Genomic DNA, 23,501 nt, shown 5'->3' with positions numbered 1-23,501 from the left:
TGAGCCACGCTTCAATTGCAAATGCGCCAGCAAGCAAAAAGCATTGACGCAGCTACCAGATATTGTTGTTGTTGTTGTTGCTGCTGTTGTTGTTGTAATTGTAAATTCTACAGGTTTCGCTTACGCTGTCTGTGTAGCAGTTGTTGCCTTAATGGCGCACAACAACAACAGCAACAACTATAACAACAACAATGCAATTTTACGCCAGAGCTAAAAAGGCGATCGAATCGAAGCAATCGTCGATCAAAGCTCCTCCAATCGTAGGCAAACCGGGCCAAAAGCCAGACAGCATCCGATTTGCAGGCACTGTGGCCACAAACCAGATATACAAGCGCAATGACATAAGCAGCTTTGAAATCCTTAAAGGATTTCCTATAATTGATTATAGTTGATAGAGTAGAGTGGATAGTTGTTTCCGGAAAATTGTTTTCACGGCGGATTATATCCATTGGAACTATTGTTGTAGCTGCTCAAAGCTAATAACTATTATTTATAAACAGTCAATAATTATATAAACTTTATGCTTCAGTAAGCGAAATATGTATAATCAAAAGATAATTTAAAGCTCTAATAAGGCTAACACCTATCAAAGTCCTACAAATCTATACAAATATATTTATATATAGCAAATTTATAAATATATTTATAAATATAAAAAAAGATATAAATTTATATATAAATTTAATTTTATTTCAAGTTTTTATCTGTTTACAATTTGAATGCTCAAAGAGAACTCACGAAAACCTGCTCAGAATGGACTGCAAATGGGGTATTTGAGCAACGTTTTGTCTTGGATGGTGCCCACTGTGCCCACTGTGCAGCGGCTGCACATTGCATTGGCTTGCCCCACAACAACGTTGCAGTAATACTTTGTCTATGGGTCCCCCGAGCGGCTGCCGCCTGCCGCCTGCGTGCCGCTGGTTCGTGGCCAAGTTGCCCAAGTTGGCCAACTGCTTGTTGGCCACTTGGTGCTCGATACGAATTGGCAGCCGTCGGGGGCTTCAATCGATGCGACTCAACTCGAATCGGTTTGGCTTTGGTTTGGTTTCGATTTGTTGCTCTTGTTGTTGTTGTTGTTGTTGTGTGCGATTGGAACTCGTAATTGTTTCATAAAACGCAAAACTGGCCGGACAGGCCAACTGACAAGGGAGCACTGCAGCAGCGAGGGCGTTGCGGTGCGAAGCGGTGCGGGGCGTGGCAGCTAGCTCTGAAAACAGGTGCGCAAAACGCAAGCGCGCGTTTTCTGGTTTTTTGTTTTGGGTTTTTGAATTGCAAGTTGAGAGTCGGCTGGCTTTTGGGGCAACACTTTTCGATTTTAATTATGGCTCTTCGATATATATCGCATGCACATACATGTATGTAAAAGGCAAATGGCACAAGGTTGTTTTGCAAAGCAAAGAGAGAGAGAGAGAGAGAGAGAGAGAGAAGAGTTATTCCCTTTGGCAATGGAAGTGGCTGCAAATGGCTAAACATGCGTACGTACAGATACATAAATATGGATATGCATATACACATACATATATATGAATGTATATTCACAAGATCCACTCTGGGTGGTTGAGCAATTGACTGGGCAGCGCTTATTGGAGCGCAACGCACTGGACTGCACGTAGACTGAAATCGTCTAGAAATCATGTTCTACATTCACAGTCATTCATGTGGTGAAGATTATATACATATGGGTGTTCTGTTCTGATCTGATCTAGATTGTCATTGGCTTGCCTTTAGGCACTTGAGGCCAGGCGAATCTTAAATTGATTATAGCCCTCGTCGTATCTCGATGCGTGACATTAACTTGTACAGTTAAACAGTTATTCTACAGTTTGTTTCTAGATTGCCGATTGCTCGGCTGTTATAAAGTCTCCTAGAGAACATTTGTTTATTTTCAGCTTCAAGTCGAAAACAGATTAATTGTGGTTCAAGTCTTTTCACGCTGTCACCTCTAATTTGTTGTAAACTATTTATTAGACACAAGGTCATCTGTTAATGAATCATTGTTGTTACTACACCTTAAACAGCTCTAATGAAATTGATTAAATAATTGAGTCACACTATGAATTACGCAGCTGTAACTGTCAGCAGACGTAAATTGCTTTACAAGTGTCTTATCTGGGCGATTTGGCTACTGTTTAGATAATGCTGAGGGCTTAGGCTGTTTAGATGGCACTTAATCATGTGGCATTACAACTGAAAGTATCTGCCAGATACAAAACGTTCTAATGCCAAGGAAATTCGAGACCGCTCTGCCCTCTGCTCATTTGCAATCTCTAAGATACTTTGTAGCTGGCTTCGCTGCTTTACTTCAAACTTAAATACCATAAGCTGCACAGCAACCAACAACAATAAATAAATGCACACACACACACACACAGACACTCATCTGGAGTGTGTATACAACTAGATTGTATCTCAAGTTACGCGCACACGCGTCGCCTTTTGTCGGCGCATTTGTGTTTACACCTGATTGCAATTTGTATCTAGCAGATACAAGTGTGCTTTGCATACAACGAATGCCGTTAAAATGATATAAACAGCGAGCTTTTTAGCCGTTACTGTAACCGACTCGGATGTATCTCTGTGCGTCTCTGCGTATCTATGTATCCGTGTATTTGCGCATCTGCATGCAGCGAAGCGCGCCGACAAAAATACAAGTTTTTTCTTAACGTTTTTTTTTGTTTTTAGTGTGGTGGTATTTTCTTGCGGCCTTATTAATATTTATCAATTTGTTATTTAACTTGTTTTTGATTTCTTTGTCTTCTTTTTATATACATTTTTTATGTTTCAAAAACAACTTTTTGTAAACAAATTCAAAGCGTCGCAAAGTAAAAAGAAAAAGCCAAAAATATTTGCATAATTTGGACACATTTAAAGGGGTTTTTGTTTTCTTAAGGTATAGCCAAAAGAGAAGAGGTAGAAAGGAAAGAAGAAGAAGCAGCAGCAGCAACAGCTGCAGTGAATAATGTTCGTTTTGTTTTAATTGATTTTCGAACATTTATTGCTGCGTATTCAAGGCATTTTGTTAAAATAGCCAATTTGACCTTATTATTGAGTATCTGTCTTACTCGGAATGATAATTAAGTACTTGAACGTCGCTTGGACAGGTGGCTTTGCGTGCTGCTTTAATTAATTGTATAGTGAATATTGAATGTTGACTGAAATGCCTCATGGCTTAGATATCAAAGCTGTTCATTAATATTTAATTTCTTGACCATTTATTATGGCCATAGAACCGTGTCAAAGCATTTAAAATCAATTTGGAAACGCAATTAAAACATGTGCTAAACTCTAACTGGAAATAAAAAAAATGCTATCAATATTCAGGTGAAACCTCAAGCGACGAAAGCTGAGCACCAAAAGGCGATAAAAATGTGTTTTGTTTTTTTTTTACAGCTCGCAGCTGGCAGCTGACAGCTGACTATTACAACGGACTGTTGGCCCGTAAGCTGCGAACCGTAAGCCTCGCCCACGATAAGCGTATTTACATTGCGGGCTGTGCAATCCGAGTGCTTGGCAGCTGGCTTAGAACACCTAACCATGCCCAGAGTTTCTATCTTATAAAACAGCACGCATTCTTGACCGTTTGCCCAGTATCTGCGACTGCGGCTGCGACTGCGACTGCGATTGAGGCTGCTTTGTTGTATTTCACATTTAGTTAGTTTAGTTTTTTATGTCTCACAGTTCTGTTGAAATTCTTATGAAATGCTTTTCGCACTAGGTTCGTGTGTAAATTTTTAGTACAAGCAGCATATAGGCGCAGATAAATACGAATGCGTGTGGAATAGTTTTTATAGCTGAAGATTCAGCTCATGCATAGCTGGAACTGAGATTCACAGCCTCGCAGCTAACGTCGTGTATAATCAGCTGGTATGCTATCTCGTTGGTTACCTAAGCCAAGTTATCTAAATGAATTGCTGGCCACAATAAATCAAAAGCTATATTATCGGTGCTTTAGCAAATTGCATGGCAATTATTCTGTGAGCAAATACTATTAAAGATCATTTGTGTCTAAAAGCTATTGACATTGATTTGAAAGGTTATATAGTGATTGTGCAAGTGTGTGGGACAGAGGGCAGAAGGAAGCTCTACGGATTACACGAAGTCGATATATTCATTAGACTCTCTTTCGGAACTCGTCAATCACTAAAGCTAGATATTTGCTATGTTAAATATGTATTCTAATATGAATTATGATTTCTGTTTATTCTGATTTCATTTATGTCAAGCTTTAATGTCATATGATTAAAGATGGAGCAATCTACTATTTGTGCATGTGTTTCGTTGAATACCGGCAACTCCTGCTGCAGCACTTTCGAATAGAGCGTTTTTCATATGATATCCAATGAATCATTGTAACAGCTTTTTGCTAGGTATCAGTATCTCTTGGTCGGACATTTTCGACTAGAGCACTCTTACTGGGTATTAAATATCAAAACAAAAGACTCAAAGCCACATGCCTTGGATTCAATTGAGATTTATACAAAATTTTATATTTGTAAACTGAAATCTGATGTATTTAAATATTCGGAATTGAAATTATATATTATATTATATTCAAAGAAAGATCGATTTATTTGACTATAGTTGAAGCATCAAGGCACAATAATTTGAAGATATTTTCACTTTGTTTGGCATTTCTTTCGGATAAATTGTCATGTGAGCTTCAATAAACAAAGCCAATGACGCACTTTTCACATGGAACGTAACTCTGTAATTTCACTTAACTAGCAGCTGCCGCCTCGGCTCGCCCATCAAGTCGAACTCGCACTGTGAATGATAAACAACAACAATTGTCGCATGCTGGCATTGTTTTTGATGCACTCTCCAGTGTGTGCGCTAATCTCAGCGAAATTGTTGCATTTGATTGTTTGATATCAGCTGGGATCTTGTGACTTATGTTGTTTCCTGCCTAATTATAGGCAATCAAAGTGCAACAAATTCGAGCTGGGAAGGCGGGCAATTTGAATAGCTACCGCTGCTATTGCTGTTGTTGTTGTTGTGGTTGTTGTTTGATGATTACATTTAATAGCCGATGGCAAACATAATCATTTCGATTAAATAATCAGCTCCTTACTGGCAGCAACGGAGCAAGAGCCAATCTGCGCACATTTGCACAGTGTCTGCAAAAAGTTGAATGCCTGCTTGAAGAGTGCTTGCTTCTGTAATTATGAAAGTTTTTCATCTTGTTTTGGTTTTATATTTTCCCAACAACAACAACCGTTGGCCAATGTTGGGTTAAATGAACGGTATGAACTCATTTCAAGGAGTCAAGTTTACTTGCTGCACTGAGTCACTCCATTTCATTCAGCAGCAACAACTCTCGGAAGTGAAAAGCTGCCACCAAAATGTGGCTTTGGCTTGGTCTGAATCGGAACCTGAAACCAGCGGCAACAGCAACAGCAACAGCAACTGCCACAGCAACGCCTTGCAATGTGATACAAAATGCTATTGGCTTTTTATGCAACAACAGCAGCAACAACAACGGCAACAACAACAGCAGCAACAACAACTATAATGGGAGCAACTGCATGCAGACTCCACTCCGATCTGAGCCGATCCCATGCCGGACCGAGAGCGAGTGCCGTTGGCGTTGGCAGCGCGCGTCGCCTTCAAAGACAAGTTTTACACCAATTTCCGCTGAGTTTTTCTTGTTTTTTTTTTTTTTTTTTTTCCTATATACTATATATTGTTTTCTTTGCTTTTTCATCTTCTTCTACCCCTTTTTTTTCTTATCTGGCTTTCCATGTTATTATCTAAAGGTTAAAGACTTATGATGCGCCTGTGGAATTTTCTACAATGTTTTTTCAATGCTCTTTTAATGGGGCATTAATGTGGCAATTGGCGTCTGTTAACTGCTCGCTACGTGTGTTTGGGCCTAATTGAAAAAGGAAAATCAAGTGGCAAATTGTGCAATTGATATTTAGCCAGACATTTAAAATGCTTCCACAAATAGTTAGCTGTCTGGGTGCAGCAGGAACTAACTGAGCGACTCAGTTCGATAGACGCTGGACAATGAATAATGTATTGGTTAATCGATAACTTTTTTTTTGCTGCTGCCTCTTGAGCATTTCTGAATATTTATGAGTGCGACTCGTGAAGAAAAACCCCGTGGTTGTTGGGTAAAATCATAGATCTATTGCACGTTAAGAGAAATAGAAACACTTGATTGCTAATTGATTGGGTATGCGGGAATGCCACACTCTTGATTGCAATAAAATTGAAGAATTTTTTAAATAGAAATTTCTTGCATGTGAGAACTAGAATATATAAGAATATATAAACATTTTTTTTTTATATATATAGTATATATCTTGTATAATATGTGCGTATTCAGGAGCAAAGATTGAAACCTTAGTAAATAGAAATTGGGAAATGAAACATGCATGTTCAGGGGCAATGCTCAAGTCCATATAGAGATTATAATATCAATATAATATTTTAAATGGGCAATAATGCTATAGCAGCTGTTAGCTGTTTTATTTTATTTTTGATCTGAGTTGGATAAATAATTTTAAAATACTCGGTATATAAACAAGCTCTTCAGTCTAATTTTTCATATATAATATATTTTAGTTTCCCTATTTACTTATTAAAATCAACTAACTCATTTTATATATCAGCTGCAAGTATAGAAATTGGAAATCCCGTACCCCATAAACAGCAATTCGCTCAGCTGTCAGACAAATGTGTTTATTTAAACACCTTTCGAGCTGCATGCGCGAAACAGATCCAATTGTTTATTAGGTATCGCATTTATGGTGCTCGAATAAGCTATAAGAACAGTTCTTAACTCAATACAAAATCTCGATTGCTTGAAATTCTTCTATTTAGGTGTCTCCATTTCGAGCACCCGCCGCGGTTTCAATTAGCGTCGCTCTTCATTTGAGCATGGCTTTTGGTTTTGTATTATTATTTATTATTTATTATTCGTCTCTTTTTTGTTTTTGTTTAAACAAGTAGTGCAAATTGACAACGGCATAAACAAAAGCAAGCGCAAAACAAAAACAACAATGCACTGCAAAAGCCAAACAAAACCAAATGTTTTTTTTTGTTTGTTTTTTTTTTCTCTTTAGTTTTTTTTTTTGTTTTGAAGTATTTCCGTTTGCGGATTTCTGTTTGGCTTCATACATTTTTTTGCTTTTCAATTTATTTTGTATATTTTTTCTGATTTTTATGCTGTTCTGTTTATTTTTACGTTCAGCTTTTGTAGGTTAGCAATGTGAAGCCTTGAAATTGTTTGTCAGCTCTTAGCTCTAGCTTTCATTATTATACCTAAATCTGTCTGTGGCTAAGCTAGAAATTTGGAATATTTACTTATATGATAATGTATAAGAGTGGTTAGATGTGGGTCTAATTTGAATAAACCAGTTTTTTAGTGAGTTTATAATTGTTATATTTTGTATATTTAAAATTTCATAAATTTTCACTTGGCGCTTTGTGTAATTTTCTCGTATTTTCTGCATTTACTCCAAACGAATTTGTGTCAACTTGTGTACCAAGTTTTTGTTATGGATCGTTTTTGTAAATTTTCGCATATTGTTCTGTTCGCTTTGTTTGTTTATTTATTTATTTTATTATTTTTTTTTTTTTTTTTAGCCACAAAGAAAGTTCAAGCTATTTGTTCTTCCATTTTTGTCAAATATAGAAGCTATTGCCAATTTACTGTCATTGAGTGATATTTCAATCAGGTTTTCAGAGACTTCTGAAACTAGAAATTTATTATCCGTGAGTGATTAATCGATGCTCACTAAATTCCATTTAACTTTAGTTGCTGTAGGCGGCTAACGAATTTCCTGCCATGAAATAGCTGAAATAGCTAAGATAGTTAGTTACCTTGCTCTTTTGGCAAACCAGTTGATTGTTTCAAAATCCCGTTGCTCATATTTAAATAATTAACTAATTTGTTGGTTAACTAACGAGCTGATCGATTTTTGAGTTATGCAGTTCACCAACGTGAAGTGAGAGTAAATGTAAAGCGTAACACCGAAGATCTGATGCGCTATGAGGTACAAGGTCAATTTAATGAAGATGTAGAGACGGCTATCGATTACCGATTAATCGATCACGTGTGTGCATCATTCCACAATTACTAATGCGCATTAAGAAATGCGATTCTTGTAAGAAAAACTTGTTAGAGGCGAACAGAAAAATAGAGTGACTACAACTAAAACTGAACTGTAAATAAATATATACTAATTAGTTTGGTATGTGGAAAAGTCACTTTGTTTATACAAGTTGAAAAATATAATATATATATTAAAGAAACCCTTAGAAGCAAAATGTCTATAAGAGTTTGATACTTGAATTTGAAGAACTATCTGATACTTAGCTAGAATTCGTTTTATAAATCTTAAAAATAAAAACTCAGCTAAATAAGATAAATGCATCACTATTGATCTCTATGTAGTCTCATGAATTTTGACTTTTATTTAATTTTATGTATTAAAAATCATGATCAAGTATTCGACGAGGTGGTGTGATTCCCCGCCAAAGTTTCGTCTCCTTTTGAAACACATTTCCATTTAAAACTTTCTTTATGGATCGTACCACATTTCATCTTAAAGATATGCCTTATAGCGTATCTTGTATCACATTTACATGCAACTCTCTTTAGTTAATTTCGAGCAATTTGTGAGGACAACTTGTTCGCTTGGTCGAACTGCAAGCTTTGGTTGGGGATTTTTAATTTTATTTTGGGTGCGACGCTTGATTTATTTGATTTGGTGCTGTCAAGTTGAGACGTTGCTCGGCTTGAAGACGCGACGTTTTTGCCAAAGCTGCTGTTGTTGTTGTTATTGTGTATATATATTTTTTTACGGGCCGTAATGATTGCGCTGATTACGTGACGCTTTCAATTGATTTGCGCACAAAACCAAAAACCAAAAATCGAGCTGCCGCGCTTGGCTAGCGGGCAAACCAATTGTTGTTAACGTTAACGCATTTGCTGGCCATATGAATGGAAATGTTGCCCAAAAGCAGAAATAGCAATAACAACAACAACAACTACAACAGCAGCAATAGCAACAACAATACGACAATTTAGTGTAAGTTCGTGCTTAAACAACTTTTTATTTATTTTTATTTATTTATTTTTTTCTCTCTGTACGTCGTGGATAATTTTTCACGAAGGTTTTTCAAGTTGTTTTTGCTGTTTCTTAGCTGGACAAAGGCCTCATTTCGAGTATTTTTGTTGGCGATTGTCTGTGCACTGTTGTTGTTGCTTTTGTTGTTGTTATAAATGTGCATTGAATATTAATTTGTTCATTTCAGAGGCCATTTTGAAACGTAGTATCCATATATGGAATTAGTTACATTTAAGCAAATGACTTATTTAAAGGCTAATTAAATTGTTCTAGAAATTTTAATATCCACACTGGACTCTCGCTGTTAAGTTAGCCAAAAGTCAATCTGTCTTAGTTTATTTTACACCAACTAAGGTAGTTAGTTACTTATTATAACAAATACATATTTGTCATAAATCTATTTAACTTGATTTAATGATCGTAAACTATTTGGAATATTATTCAGTTAAGCTCGTCTGGCGCATAAATTTCAGTTTATCTAGTCTCGAAAGCTGGCAGTTATGCTATCTGCGTTTGTTTTTTCCAGTCTTATCATGCGACTCATGGCATTTGGAGACAAACCTGAAAGCCGCAGCGACTTAGACAAATGATGCATACTAAATAATAGCAAACGGGCAAAAATGAAACGGAAAAAAATTAGTTTGCATATATTAGAATTTATTACATCAGAGATACTTTAGACTCGATCTGTTGCGCAATATAAACTCGATAGTGTGTTTGCAAATCGCTTTAAAGAATTAACTCAAGTGCATTGCGTTTGCCCACTTTTGCAGCTATAAACGTCTAATATATATAATATAAACATATACATACATAGTATACATATATATATATGCATATATATCGTCAGATTATCGCTAATCACATGCACGCGACACGCAAGGCCCGAATGTTAACGACTCGAATAAATTACTGCAAATTAGTGTTATTATTATTGTCGTAGGACTTGCTTCTGCCGACTTGGCAGTATTTGCCGCTTCTTAAGAGCGCTCAACGGTAAATAATTGAGGAAAAAATAAGACCAAAAATCAATAAGCCTTAAAGGAGAGTTGCTTTCCTACTTGTCCACTCTGTCTGCATTGAAAAACAAGTTGCGAACTTGTCTAATTACCTTAATACAATAAATATTCATTTTCTTATACATATATAACTTCCTACTTCCTTTTTTCAAATTAATTATTTTATAATTTATATTTTATTTATGTTTATATTTTATTTATTTCAATGAACTTTTAAAAATATATTTAATATATATAAATATATAGCTAAGATTATAAAAATATTTCAGTAACTATTTCACTCTCAAATGCCACAATTTATTGAACCACCCCCACACTAGTTGGTCTATTTGTTCTTATGTTTATCAGATATATATGTATCTCTTTATGTCTGTATGTCTTTGTCGTGGCAAGCAATTAGAGCCTCAGTTATTTTTAGCTGCACAAATGCAATCAGAAATAGACTTGATGTAAATCACGGCTCATCAGTTTAGCCGGAAAGTAGCTAATTTTAGAGTTTTTTATTTGGAATGATGAGACTCGAGAAGAGCTTTAAGTGGAGCGTCTACGACGAGCGTAGTGGGTCGAATCAATTGATTTTAATTAACACCCGCTCATATATGTCTTCTCTAATGGACATATGTGTGTGTTATCTGGTGGTGGGCGTGGCACTTTCATAAGACACACGCACTCGCAGGCGGGCATCAAGTTTTAATTGCCACTTGCTCTTGGTCAAGGTTCGCTGAGTCAAAGAGTCGCCGAGTCTTACCAAGATCTGGGGTCCCAACCCCGGGAGACAACTTTTTTGTTGTGCAGCCAGCGTCACAATTTAATGAATGAATCAATCTACGACTCGTTGGATACACACACACACACACACACACGCACGCTGAGTTGTGTAGTTCACTGATTACAGTTATGAAATTGCTTTCATTGTTTTTTTTTTATTTTCGGTATGATATTATTATACCTGTCCTGGCATTAAAAGGGCGGACAGCATACACTTATAGGCTTTACGCCTAATTGCATTTGCCAGCAATTAAAAGCGGATAAATAGCTAAAGCGATAACAGCTCAAATATATGTTCAGGTATATATGTACGTAGAGTGTGACTGATATATATGCATGTATATTGTGAGAATACCTCGAAATACCTACATGTGGATCTATTTGGCCCACTTTGTAGTTTGTTTGGCTTTTCTAACATTTTTCTTGTCTATTTCGGCTCGATTCGTTGCGCAGTTTACATCTGAGAGTATTTGCGTGTGGATTTAACTTGTTTTTTTTTTGTTCTGCTCGAATGTAGCCCACATTCGATTCACAGTTGGCGTCTGTGTTTGAGTATCCATTGACTTACAACACCCACACAATGTTTGCGTATACGTAATATTAATTTATCTGTTGTGAGTCGCTCTCGCTCGCACTCTCTGCCTCTTTCAATTTGTCTACATCTATCTCTGTCTATTGTCGGCACTTAAACTTGACCTTTATGTACATTTATTGCTTATTACTGCACTGCATTGTTGTTGCTATTGTCATTATTATTGCCATCATTCTTCTTGCTCTCATTGTTATATTTGTGTATGAAGGCGAACTTGGAGTCAACATTCTGCCCACTTGCACTCAACTGACAACAACAAACATTTCCATTTTCATTTCCATTTCCATTTCCATTGCCATGCCCAAGTCCATGCTCATTCCCATTTTCATTTCTTTGGACAGCTCGAAGATCGTGTGGGCGATTGCATTTTTTGCTTTGCATATACATAGTAGTATAGATAGTATTCGAGTATCTATCTACATGTGTTTCAGCTCGGCTAATTTTCTTGTAATTGTTGAGCAAATACAAAATGTGGGCTCTCTGTGTATGTGTGTGTGTGCAGTTATTACTCATTAAATATGCAGTGGAAAAAATAGCGAATAAATCACACAGGGCGAACATCTTAAATAGGCGTTGCATTTCGGGCTGGGCGTGCCGGCATCTCGGCTTGTGTTGTCTTTCTCTATGCATTGCTTGATATATGATCATGGCCTGATATATGAGCCAGCCATTAGCTTCGGCTTTAACGATGCGCCCTGACATTTGCATTTGCGCCTGTTGCTGCCATTAAACTAACGCCTATTGGTGCCTGTGGTGGACTCTTGACACTCTGCTGTCTGGCCATCTATTAGGCTTAGAACGAGGCAGGGTCTCAACCAAATTCCATCAAAGATTCCATGAATGCCACAACAGAAAAACAAGAAACAAAACATCATTGAAAAAACACAAGAAACAGAAAATAAATTAAAATTTTCCAACAAAGCGTTAGAGCATTATCTGAGATATCAAAATGGCCGTTAATTCTGGAGGTCTAGACAGCCACAACAATTCTAAGCCGAGCCCAGACCTGTTTCAGCTGACGTATTAACACATAACACAAATCCAGAAAAGACCCTATCCAGGAATTAAAAGAACCTGCAGGCCGAATGAAAACTGAAATCGAAATTGGAGTGCATTCGGATTAAAGTTGAAGTTGGGGTTGCAGTTGGAATGGGAGTTGGAGTTGAACTGGTTTCACATGGTCTCTCTTGTGTGCGGTGTTTTTGACCTTTGATGTTGAGTTGTGTGTGTGCGTGTGCGTGTGTGTGAGTAGTAGACATCGTAGACCTTTATGAAAAGCTGATTTTATAATAAAATTCATGGAATTTTGTGACTTTAGGCGCGGCATACAGTCAATGATCAATCAACTGCAGCAGTAGCTGGGGAATCAAAAACGAAAACAAAAACGAATACGAATGCGAGTATGAATACGATTATGAATATGGCTTGACTCACACACACACACACACACACACCCATGCATAGACAGCATCAGGTTTAATTGATTCAAATGAAGAAGCAGCTAACTCGATGATGATGCTGCTGCTCATGATCATCATGATGATCACTGACTGAATGACTTTTGTCTATCCATCTATCAGTTTGAGCTGCGGCTTTCTGTATATGTAAATCGATGCATAACAATCAAGTCCCAGTAGCTGATCTCTTCATACAGCTGCGGAGCTCTCTAAAGCGCGCTCTCGGCCATATCGTGAGTCAAACGTCAGCGGAATTAAAAAAATCTCAAGAAATAAAACTGCAAACATGCAACTGTCAATTGTTGTTGTTGTTGTTGTTGTTGTCTTGTCATGCAACGTTTTGTAGCTCTGTTGTTTTGTTTGCGCTTATAATTGTGAGTGGCTTGGCAGCCCAGCCCAGCTCAGCCCGACTCAGTGCAGTGCAGCATATGGCCCCACCCAACCCCACCGAGCACCACAATTGGGCTCTTGGCAGTCAGGGACGTTCATGCGCATCGCGTTGAACTCAACAATTGTTATCCGGCCTGTGCATTTGCTGCGGTCAAAGTTGACTGACAGTCGGACTGAATGTCAATGTGCGATGCCGCAAATATGCATCAAAATATAATTCATACATATATGCGCTGACGTACCTACGTACGTATGTATGTACGTAGCTAGAGCGCAGTTCCGTAGACCCCAACGTCAACTTGTAGACTTTTCCATTGCATTCAATTATTAAAATTAGCTCAAGTCTCGCAAGTCGCTGCTAATTGTCAATATGAACAGTTGCAGTTGCAGTGGGTACACAGCTTTTAATTATAGCAAACTCAATTTGCGGCTTGGCTTAAGGGCTCTTAATTGATCAGAGGGCATGGCTGGGTCAACAAAGAGTGCGAGCGAGAGAGAGAGAGAGAGAGAGAGAGAGGGAGAGAGACTTGACTGAAGAGAACCGCAATTCTAACTACCTGTTGTCATGTGGAATTGTTGGATCAATGAAGTCATATGTCTACAAATAGCTAATCTGTTTACAGCCATCGACTGCTTTGTTTACGTCCAAATCGTGTCTGAGTGCCCATTCTTATCTGCGAAATACTTTGCATAAATGGCCAACAGCCATCGATGACTGGCTGGATGACTCGCAGTCACTAATTGCCTCCGGGACTGAGGCGGAATTTCGAGAGGTCCCTAGGAATAACACCCATGCGATTTCCTGTCCACTAAAAATAACAGAAAACCCAAAACGAAAAACCCACCACATGCCGAGCTGAGCATCTGGATAGACCGCTTGCGTGCTAAGATTGTCCTGTCCTGGGAAAACTATTCAAATGCGGCGGGCAAAGGAACCTTGGGACATGGGACATGCAGCAGTGCCGCAGTGCAGCAGCAGGTAGTAGCAGGTAGTTAGTCGAGGCTCGTTGGACTCACTCGACGATGGCTCCGGCTCCTTAAATAAAATCATTAAAAATAATGAACGCACTTCCGTTGCGCTCACATCGGGGTCTTAGAACTTTACACAACATTAAAATAAGGCACTGCAGAGGGGAGCGCTGCGGAATGCCGCACAAATTAAAAGGTGCGCGACTCGAAGTCGCGTCGTGAGTCGCTCAGCAATTGCAATTACATATGTAAGATTGTGAGGTGGCCTGTAAAGCCAGCCAGATACACACAAACACAAACACAAACACCGACACAGACCGAACCTGGCTCTAAACCGAAAATCAAAAGATGTGGGCAACATGAACGGAAATAAAGCGTACTGAATTGGCTGCTCTTTGCTGGTGGTGTTCCCAGTTCCCCAGTTCTCAGTGCTCAGTGCTCAGTTCTCAGTTTATCTATAAAAATGCGTGTAGAAACAAAGGCGAGCTGGTAACTTGATTGTGGGGGCCGGACGACACATATAAATTATCAACGAGCCATTTGCTGGAGCAGTCAGACAGCCAACTAGCCAGCTGGAAGTTATGCGTAGATACATAAACAGATACAGATACAGATAGAGAACAGATACAAACGAATGTAAGAAGCTACAGGTACAGCCTACACTAAATACTCGAGAGTGAATGAAATTCTTTGTAAGCTTGATTTTTATATACTCTGCAGACAGAGAGAGGATATTAAAAATTGAGTAACATTTGGAATTCAATTAGTTACGAATATTTGTTTATTAGCTACAGCTAATTGCCATGCTAAAATCTATCCATCCCATATGCCGTATTAGGGTATCTCGTCTTCGTCACGCGACTTTCTCAACAATTTGTCGCATTTGAATAGAATTCTTGCCAGATATGCTAATAAACTTGATTGAGCTCTTGGCTTTATAACATGTTTTCTGAGTGAGTTTCGTGAATCAATGCACTCACGAGTATTCGAAAATTATGCATAAACGCTGATGATTCGCCTACTGCCTCGTGCGACGCACCCATCGACTTTAACAAAAGCCCCACTCAAATTGAATAATATTTATTTAAAAATCATCTTTACCACGTTTTGTCTGTCTGGCACTGTTCAAAGGAATCACATTGTTTATTATTGAAAATGAAACCAAAAGCCAATTGAAAACCTGTTGTCTTGATTTTATTTAGACAATTTCTATATTTTTGTTGTGCGCATTCCTATGTTAAGTCTGGCCTTAAGACTTACTTTTTATACCCTGAAACCATTGAAAATGGGAAATCAGGGTATACCGTTTTTTTTACTTTATCCTATATTTCTGATAAATAATGATTATTTTAATAATATGTATATATATATATATATATATATATATATATATATATATATATATATATATATTTTTTTTTTTTTTTTTTTCTTATTATTATTTAATATTTACTTCAAAGTTAATTTGACTATTTTAATTTATTTTTAATACTCGCTCAATAAATAAAAATCGTACATATGCTTTGCTATACTCCTATATGTATTTTTTCAATATTGTCTCTGGATAATGATATTTCGTATGTATACTATATAAGATAGCACCGACTAATGTCGAGTCTTGGCCTGCCTTACAGATAGATAAATTAATTATATGGCGAATCGTAAAAATATCAATTATTTATTCATTTTATGATCGTGAGCGAGTATTATGACGTCGTTTGCGCAGCAGACTTTAACGTGCTTAATTGTTTGTTTTTTTTCACTAACACTTCAATAAGTCTCTGTAGAGTGTGTAAAACATATGCATATTAACCTGAATGTTATGGCGCTTTCTGAACTGACTACTGTAAGTATATAGACTGGCTGACTAACTGTGCGCAAAGTGAGTTTGCTTGGTTTGTATTTTATTTTGTAGTTGCTGTTCTGCTGTTTACACAATTGCCGCAAAGTGTGGTATCATAGTGTTGCTGTTGTTGTTGCTGTTGTTGCTGCTGCTGCTGCTGTTTTTGTTTTGTTTTGTTCTGTTGCGGTGGCTTATTAGCCACACTTTGCTTTATTTACCAAGCATCGTCATCGTCGTCTGCCTTATCGTCGCCTGCTCCGAATGGAGCTTAAAGTGCGCTGGGTGTTGTGCTGGGAAATAAGGTCAGGCCGAGAACTTTCCAAAATGACTTTTAGTGCTGACTGTTTGGCTGTCTCTCTGACTTTCTGTCCGATTGGCTGGCTGGCTGGCTGGCTGGCTGTTGCGTGTAAGTATATTGGCCAAAACGCCGCAGCAGCCGACACGGCCATGGCGCAAACAATTAGTCAAGTTTACTGGGGCCCATTTATATATGTATTTATCTGACAGATATGCGCTTTGCATGAGAGGCCGGAGCTTAAGCGCAGCCATTGACACTCACCTGGGCCGGCTACTAACCCGTTTCTTTCGGCTGTTGGCCCAGCCAATTACCAAGCCCACAACATAAAAATACTTGCGAGAATGTATCTCGAGTGCGTTACGAATTTGTATCTCTTCTGCGAGCCGCAATAAAAGCTCAAACAATTGCTTGATTCATGCCTCGACGCCTCGATGGTCAGGCAGCAAGAAAAAAAAAAAAAAAAACAAAAACTACAAAAACAAAAACAGCAAAAAGAGGCTGAGGAATCAACCTACATACAGTTTGTGTGTTTATGTGGCTGCTGTGACGCATCTGCCGCGTCGTCCAATTGAATTGCTCACAGCTGATTTTGATCAAGTCTTGGTTTTATTTGTTATCCGATTTCGAAAACATCAAGCTGTGCCATGGCCGATGTTTATTTTCATTTTCCATAAATCTTCACATAATTGCCGATATTGTAGAAATATGTATTTCAGCCCAACGTGTTTTCATTTTCTATTTCGAGAAAGCGGCCCGCAGCATCAATGCGAACATTTAGTATATTTAATACGCGTGTGAAACACTTTTATTGCTATTATCAATAATAATACGAAAAAATGCATGTTTTAATGCTAATGTTTATCGATGTAAAAGAGCTCAGCGAATATAGCACAAAAAAAAAAAAAAATCAACAACAAATATAAATATTTTAATATGATTTTCTTTCTTTTATTTACTTTGCAGACACGCAACAATAGCTGTAACAACAATTTACCTGGTAATTATTTAATTATATTTTATAATACTTTTTACAATACCATTTTTTATACATTTCTATAAGCATATTATTTACACTCTATTAGTTGTTACTAAATTTGAAGACATAAAAGGGGATTTATTTTATTATGATGGAGATTGACAGATACAAGTTTTTAGTTGCGACTGTCATAAGACTTTTTATACACCAAATACGTCAATATTTCGCAAACAATATGAGATAAATTTATGATACTTCTATGACCATTTATATCTATATCATATAACTCTAACAGAAGGAGCTGAGTTCATTTACGCATAACAAGAATTGTTTATTTAGAATCTGTCAAGTCTGACTATTTTATCTGAGTATTTATACACCAAATACTTGAAAATGAAACTCGAATTTATGATACGGCTATGTAGTATTATATTTATATCATATAATTAAACTAAGGAGTCAACTGTTTATATAAAGTCTGCCAAGTCTAAGTTTTTATACATTCGCAAGCAACCCGAGATGAATCTATGCTTCTTCTATGACAATTTATATCTATATCATATAACTTACATAGGGAGCTGAGTTCATTGTAGAATTGTTTATCTAAAGTCTGCCAAGTCTGGTAATTCTATCTGAGTGTTTATACATGAAACTCGAATTTATGATACGACTATGTTAGTTTATCTCTAGCTATATCATATAACTAACATAAGCAGCCGAGTTCATTTACTTTTAGCTGTATGGTTTATCTAAAGTTTGCCAAGTCTGGCAATTCTGTCTTTGTTATGATTAAACAAAATCTTATCAATTTTGTTTTCTCTGTAGTCCCATATCATTTTATTAGTTTATAGTTTCTATTGTTCAGCTCACTTGCCTTTGCAAGGGCATTTAAGCGTCGGCTTCTTCGCCTTTATATGCTCGTATGAGTAATGTACGAACAGCTCAAGGTGCTGGGCAAAAACAATGTTTAATCTCTTAGTTGCTTGGGCGAACTCAGCGTAACGGTTTTCACACACTCCATTCGCAACTCTGGGGCTATTAGCGTTAGAGGCACGTTCAGAATATTAAATGTGGGTCACAAGCCGGCCCAATGGAATGGGATGGGGGCATATTTCTTATATAATGAGCGGCGATCAATGTGCAATATTCCCATAGGGCGTCATTAGGTGTTGGCACCTGTTCCAACGCACAACTGTTGTTTGTGTCGGCCGGGTCAACAGTTTTAACAGCTAAGCGGCATTTAAATGTTGACGCTCACTTGCCGTTCGCTGTTTGAGCTGGTGCGTTTTAATTGCAGCCAGAGATTCCGTTGGACCCATGCAGCTAATTGCTGCACACACCTGCTGGCTACAAGTGTTGGCCTACTAAGCGCTGGCCCTAACCTTTAACTGGTTTCCGATGCCTTTTCGCGATGATCATTCGGCCAAATACCCCAGCCAGCATCGGCCGCGATTCCATGGCAAATGAGGTCGAGTGCCAGCTACACACAGGTCTCTCGAAGTGGCGCTTCTCAGTTCGAGCTTATGCAAATCGTTAGCATTAGTCGAGCCAGTTACTAATAAATATGTGTATATGATTTGTGGTAATTTGTGAGTTGGACTTTAATATGAATGCATATTTCGTTTGTAGCATTTGAGGTCAGGCAAACGATTTGCCTGCCTGAGTCCCATCGATGAATCTTTAGCTGTAAGCAAACACTGAAATTATTGCACAACTCGCAATTAGCTTATGTCAACCAAAAAACAAAATAAGCGGAAATTGAACAATAGCTGAAATTTGCACATGCATTGCAAATAATTGCTTTTGTTTTTCGCCATATGCGAATACAAATTGAATTAAAATCATAGTTGTTGTTATTCTGATTATTACACACTTTCCTCGCCTAATGAGCAACGGTGTGTATTCGTTTGGCTTTCATCACATGTTCCAAAGAACTCAATCTTTCATTATTAAAAGTGATAATCAAATTAACTTTGCAGACTGTTGATGGGATACGGGGATTATTATGAAAAATGACTCTGTAGTTGTTGTTTGGCCAAAAAAAAAAAAAAAAAAAAAAAAAAAAAAAAAAAAAACTGATATGGAACTGGTTCTATAGCTCTCTCAGTATTGATTGCAATTCATTCTAGATTAGCATCTGCAAAAGTTTGCACCTACTCAACTTGTCGTTAGATATCAATTATCGCAGTTTCATTCAAATTAGTTAATCAACACTCGCATATGTTAGAACATATTATCTATATGGATATTGCTGTTGAACTCTGAACTTGACTGGAATAATATAATAATAAAATATCATCCAAAAATCGGCCAATTCAAAGATCCAACGAAATTTAGTTGACAAATTCATTCCATAACTCTTTCGATCTCTGCATAAATTACAAAATGTCGTCAGCTGTCAGAGATGAAATATAAAATACAATAACTGGTTGACTAGCCTCTGCTGGGCTCCATTTTAAGTTTATGACGTAAAGTTTTTCAATTAAAATCGAAAATTTATAGCTAAGTTTAAATGCCAACATGTTGCGAGGACTTTTATGTAGATGTTTTCGATAGATATACATATACATATATATAATTAATATACTCTAATTTTGGGTCAATGAAAACGAATCGCAATTAGTTTCAAGCTCTTATAATGATAAATAGCTGTCTAAGAAAGAGTTCTAAAATTTCTCTTCTCTTGCACAGCTGGAGCACGGCATATCATTTGAAATTGCCTTGGACATGGTTACGGTTTCACCTGGCTGTGGCACGTAGCCAGCGCGTAGTTGAATCCACATGACATGTCATTTTGAGCACAGTGAGAGTTGATGTCCAAATTCTTGTAGTAAAAGTGAATACGGCCAGCGCGTTGACCACACCGAAGCGGGCTCAAGTTCAGGCTTCAGCTCGCAGCTAAAGATCAGTAAATTGTTTTGGCACAACGCCAAACTTTGGACCTGTCTAGCAATAACTTCAAATAGCGCCGGGGAGTAACAATTATGAATTCGCTAAGCTGTTTGGCAGCTGCGGTAGCTGGCAATCTTTGTTAATTATCAAGAGGTCGCCGACGATGGAGGCGGGGAGGACGGCAGGGGGCTGCAGCTTAAAATTCTAATGAAAGGCCACGACATTTGCGTCCAATGTGCGTCAGCACAAAATGTAGACATTGCCTGTATCTTTATCACTATTCGTATCTGTATCTGTATTTGTATCCGTATATGTATCTGTATCTTGTTGTTGTGTCTGTGTCTGTATCTGCGCTTGGCACGTTTCGTTTGATTGGCCAACAAACAGCAAAAGCCGCGAAACTGCTTCAGGTGATAAGTTTGTGGATTTTGTTGTTGCGGCGATTGTTTATTTTATGTTTATTCACTGGACGCGTGCGCTAAGTTTTTTATTTTTGATTTTTTTTTTGTGTTAATTTGTAATAATTAATTTGAATTTATATTTCTATTTTTTCGCTCACTCGGCTCACAAGCCAATGAATTATTAGCGAGTATAATGAGCGGAATTTACGTTATTTTTGTTTTTATTATTTGCAACTTTTTGTGTTTAGGCAAAGCTTGGAAAAGTCCTAAGAAAGAAGTTTAAACTATTTAGCTAATATATTTGGTATTTTAATTAAATAAAGTTATTGCGACTGCACTGCATGCACAAGTGATTGGCTTAACGAGCAACTGGCATACCAGAGAGTCACATAACCCATAAGGAAAAGAGAGCCCCCTCTCTCCCTCTATCTCCCTCTATGTGTGTGATAAATTTGAGTAGCGTCTCTTGAGTTGCGTGTGGGACATTCATTGCCCAAAATAAACCGGAGGGAGAGGAGGACGAGCAAACGCAGCTTGGGGCTTGGCTACTGGGTCTGTGGGTCTGTGCATTGTACCCATTGCACTCACAATTTGTGGGCAACAAATTGCCAACAAGCGACATCTCGTGCGGCGATATTTAAGCTGTTTAATGTGCGGAACGGAGTAAGAAATCTAAAAACAAAATCTAACGACAATTTGAGCAATTGTTATTTGTTGTTGTTTTTTGTTATTTATTTTTAGTTACTATAGTTTCGCATAATCATGTGAGTGGGCCTTAACTTCGTCAATCTCCCATATCGATTAGATGTTGTGTGTGTCACTCTTGATGTAATTTTTATTAGTTGCGAGATCGAAGCGTGCCGCTAATTTGCCCATGTAAGAGGCCTGTACTTTGGCACATTCTACAAGCTGCATGCGGAATTGCGCATTTCATCCAGGCCTAATCATTGGCATGCTTTATTACGTTTGACATGCATGACACCAATTTGCGTGCTGTGCAGCTGGGTGCGTGCTTGGATCGGTGTATATAGAAAAATACTCGATTGTATCATTCTAATTGGTTGAATAAGGCTTTGAGTAATTTCGTATTACAAGAACATTTTAACTAGTTAAGGTTTATTATTTTTGTAAACAAAGTGCAAGCTAATTTATATATAATATTTATACAAAATATATGAAATTAAAATTGTCCATTTTTATGACATTATGAGGGATTTGTATCAAATATTTGAATGTTAAGGCATTCGAATAACTCATTTAAAGCTTTATCATATTTTTTTGCAAACATGAGTTTTGCGACAAACTACAGGGTATCACGTAGTCTTGCCGCGCAGCAAGCCATTCACTTGTTATTCAATTTAGGCATGGGTCAAAACATCGACTGGGCTCATAGCGCGTGAATCAACAAGCGAATCCAAAATAAAGAATTCCGATGAATTTATTACAAACAATTTGAGCAACTTGAAGATATATTAAATAAAAAAGGAAAAAAAAAACTCAGCACGAATACATGTTAATCTAAACAAGTTCCCACAAAAAAATAAAAAATAAAAGTAATATAAAAACGTGAAAAGTGAACAACAAACAGGTCAAAAAGCACAAAAACACCTTTTCTCAAGCTGCGTGGCAGGGCATTTGGCTTTATTTGCGTAATTTGTTAGAATGGGCTAATAAATAAATTTTATGAATTAACTTAATGCGACTCACACGTTTTGCGAAAATTAAATCTGAGATCTGAAAGAAAACAAAACATCACACGTTTGGCATTTGAACAAATTTTATTGTTGCAAAATATTTATTGAAGCGAATTGTGATTTGTGCGTTCGTTTGGCAATATTTCCTTCAAATTAATTTCATGTACGCTGCCAGCCATCGATCGAGCGCTCAACTCAAATGTCACCGATATGCATTTACTGGGTATTGAAATTGGAATCGAATTGCAATTGAAATTTGTAAGCAATTTGTACGCTAATTGAAATTCAATGGACTGCGCCTAACTCAATGGATTCGCCGCTCTCCAAGAGAATTGAATACCTTTCCTCTCGCCCCTTGCGCCACTCACACAGCAATTACAATGAAAAATTTTATGCACATTTCAGCGCGAAGCACAAATGGAACAAACAAACAAACAAAAAAAAAAAAAAAAAAAAAAAAAAATAAAAAAAAAAATAAAATAAAATAAAAAAATAAAATAAAATTCAATTGGTTTTCGATTTGTTAAAAATACATATATTGCTTACAAATTATCTTGCAAAATAATTTGTAAAGGAAGAGAAAATTACAATATTATTGTAATTCAAACCGTAAATTCACACTTTTGTTTAAATAAATGTTGAGCATTTTAATGATAATTCAAAAGCTTGTAATAATCATAAATATGAATGAATAATTGCCATTTAGAATTACAGGTTTTCTAGATTTCTAGAAGCTATAAAATCGAGTGGATGTAGTTGAATATTGTAATAAAAACTAATCTTTGTAGAATATCATTCTGAAGCATTCTAAAAAATTCTGTCTGAGGATTTCTATAACCTATTGAGATTTGACCCCAGATCCTTAAAGCCTTGTCTTTATGTTGTTTATATATATAATTTTGTAGGGACCGCTCAAGACATCAAATTGTCGTCGCTATAACCGGACGGACCCTATAAACGAAGTCGTTATAACCGGATTCTACTGTATTCATATACAATAAACTTTTTGTAACGTAATTAAGAAAACTTATAAAACTAACCACAGCTTATATTATTCTAAATGTCATCATAATAATGTTCTAATAATGGATAAGACTTAAACAATATTTTTTTTAATTTTTT

At 37.0% G+C, this 23,501-nt stretch overlaps 1 protein-coding gene across 3 annotated transcripts in view; it reads left to right on the top strand.

Moving 5' to 3' along the window:
- Positions 1-23,501, top strand: part of LOC108617060 (uncharacterized) — a 41,499-nt gene that overhangs the window by 2,439 nt on the left and 15,559 nt on the right. For 2 of the 3 annotated variants that reach the window (XM_018012703.2, XM_018012702.2), the window contains exon 2: positions 17,380-17,413. The exons of the other annotated variant lie outside the window; for it this stretch is intronic. The gene's annotated coding sequence lies outside the window, so the exon portion shown is untranslated. The remainder of the gene's footprint in view (positions 1-17,379; positions 17,414-23,501) is intronic. 3 annotated transcript variants of the gene reach the window in all.

Source organism: Drosophila arizonae, chromosome 2, assembly GCF_054131065.1.
Source record: "Drosophila arizonae isolate 15081-1271.41 chromosome 2, UAZ_ARI_1.0, whole genome shotgun sequence".
In the NCBI taxonomy this organism is placed as follows: Eukaryota; Metazoa; Arthropoda; class Insecta; order Diptera; family Drosophilidae; genus Drosophila; species Drosophila arizonae.
This window is presented reverse-complemented; position numbering and strand designations above follow the sequence as displayed.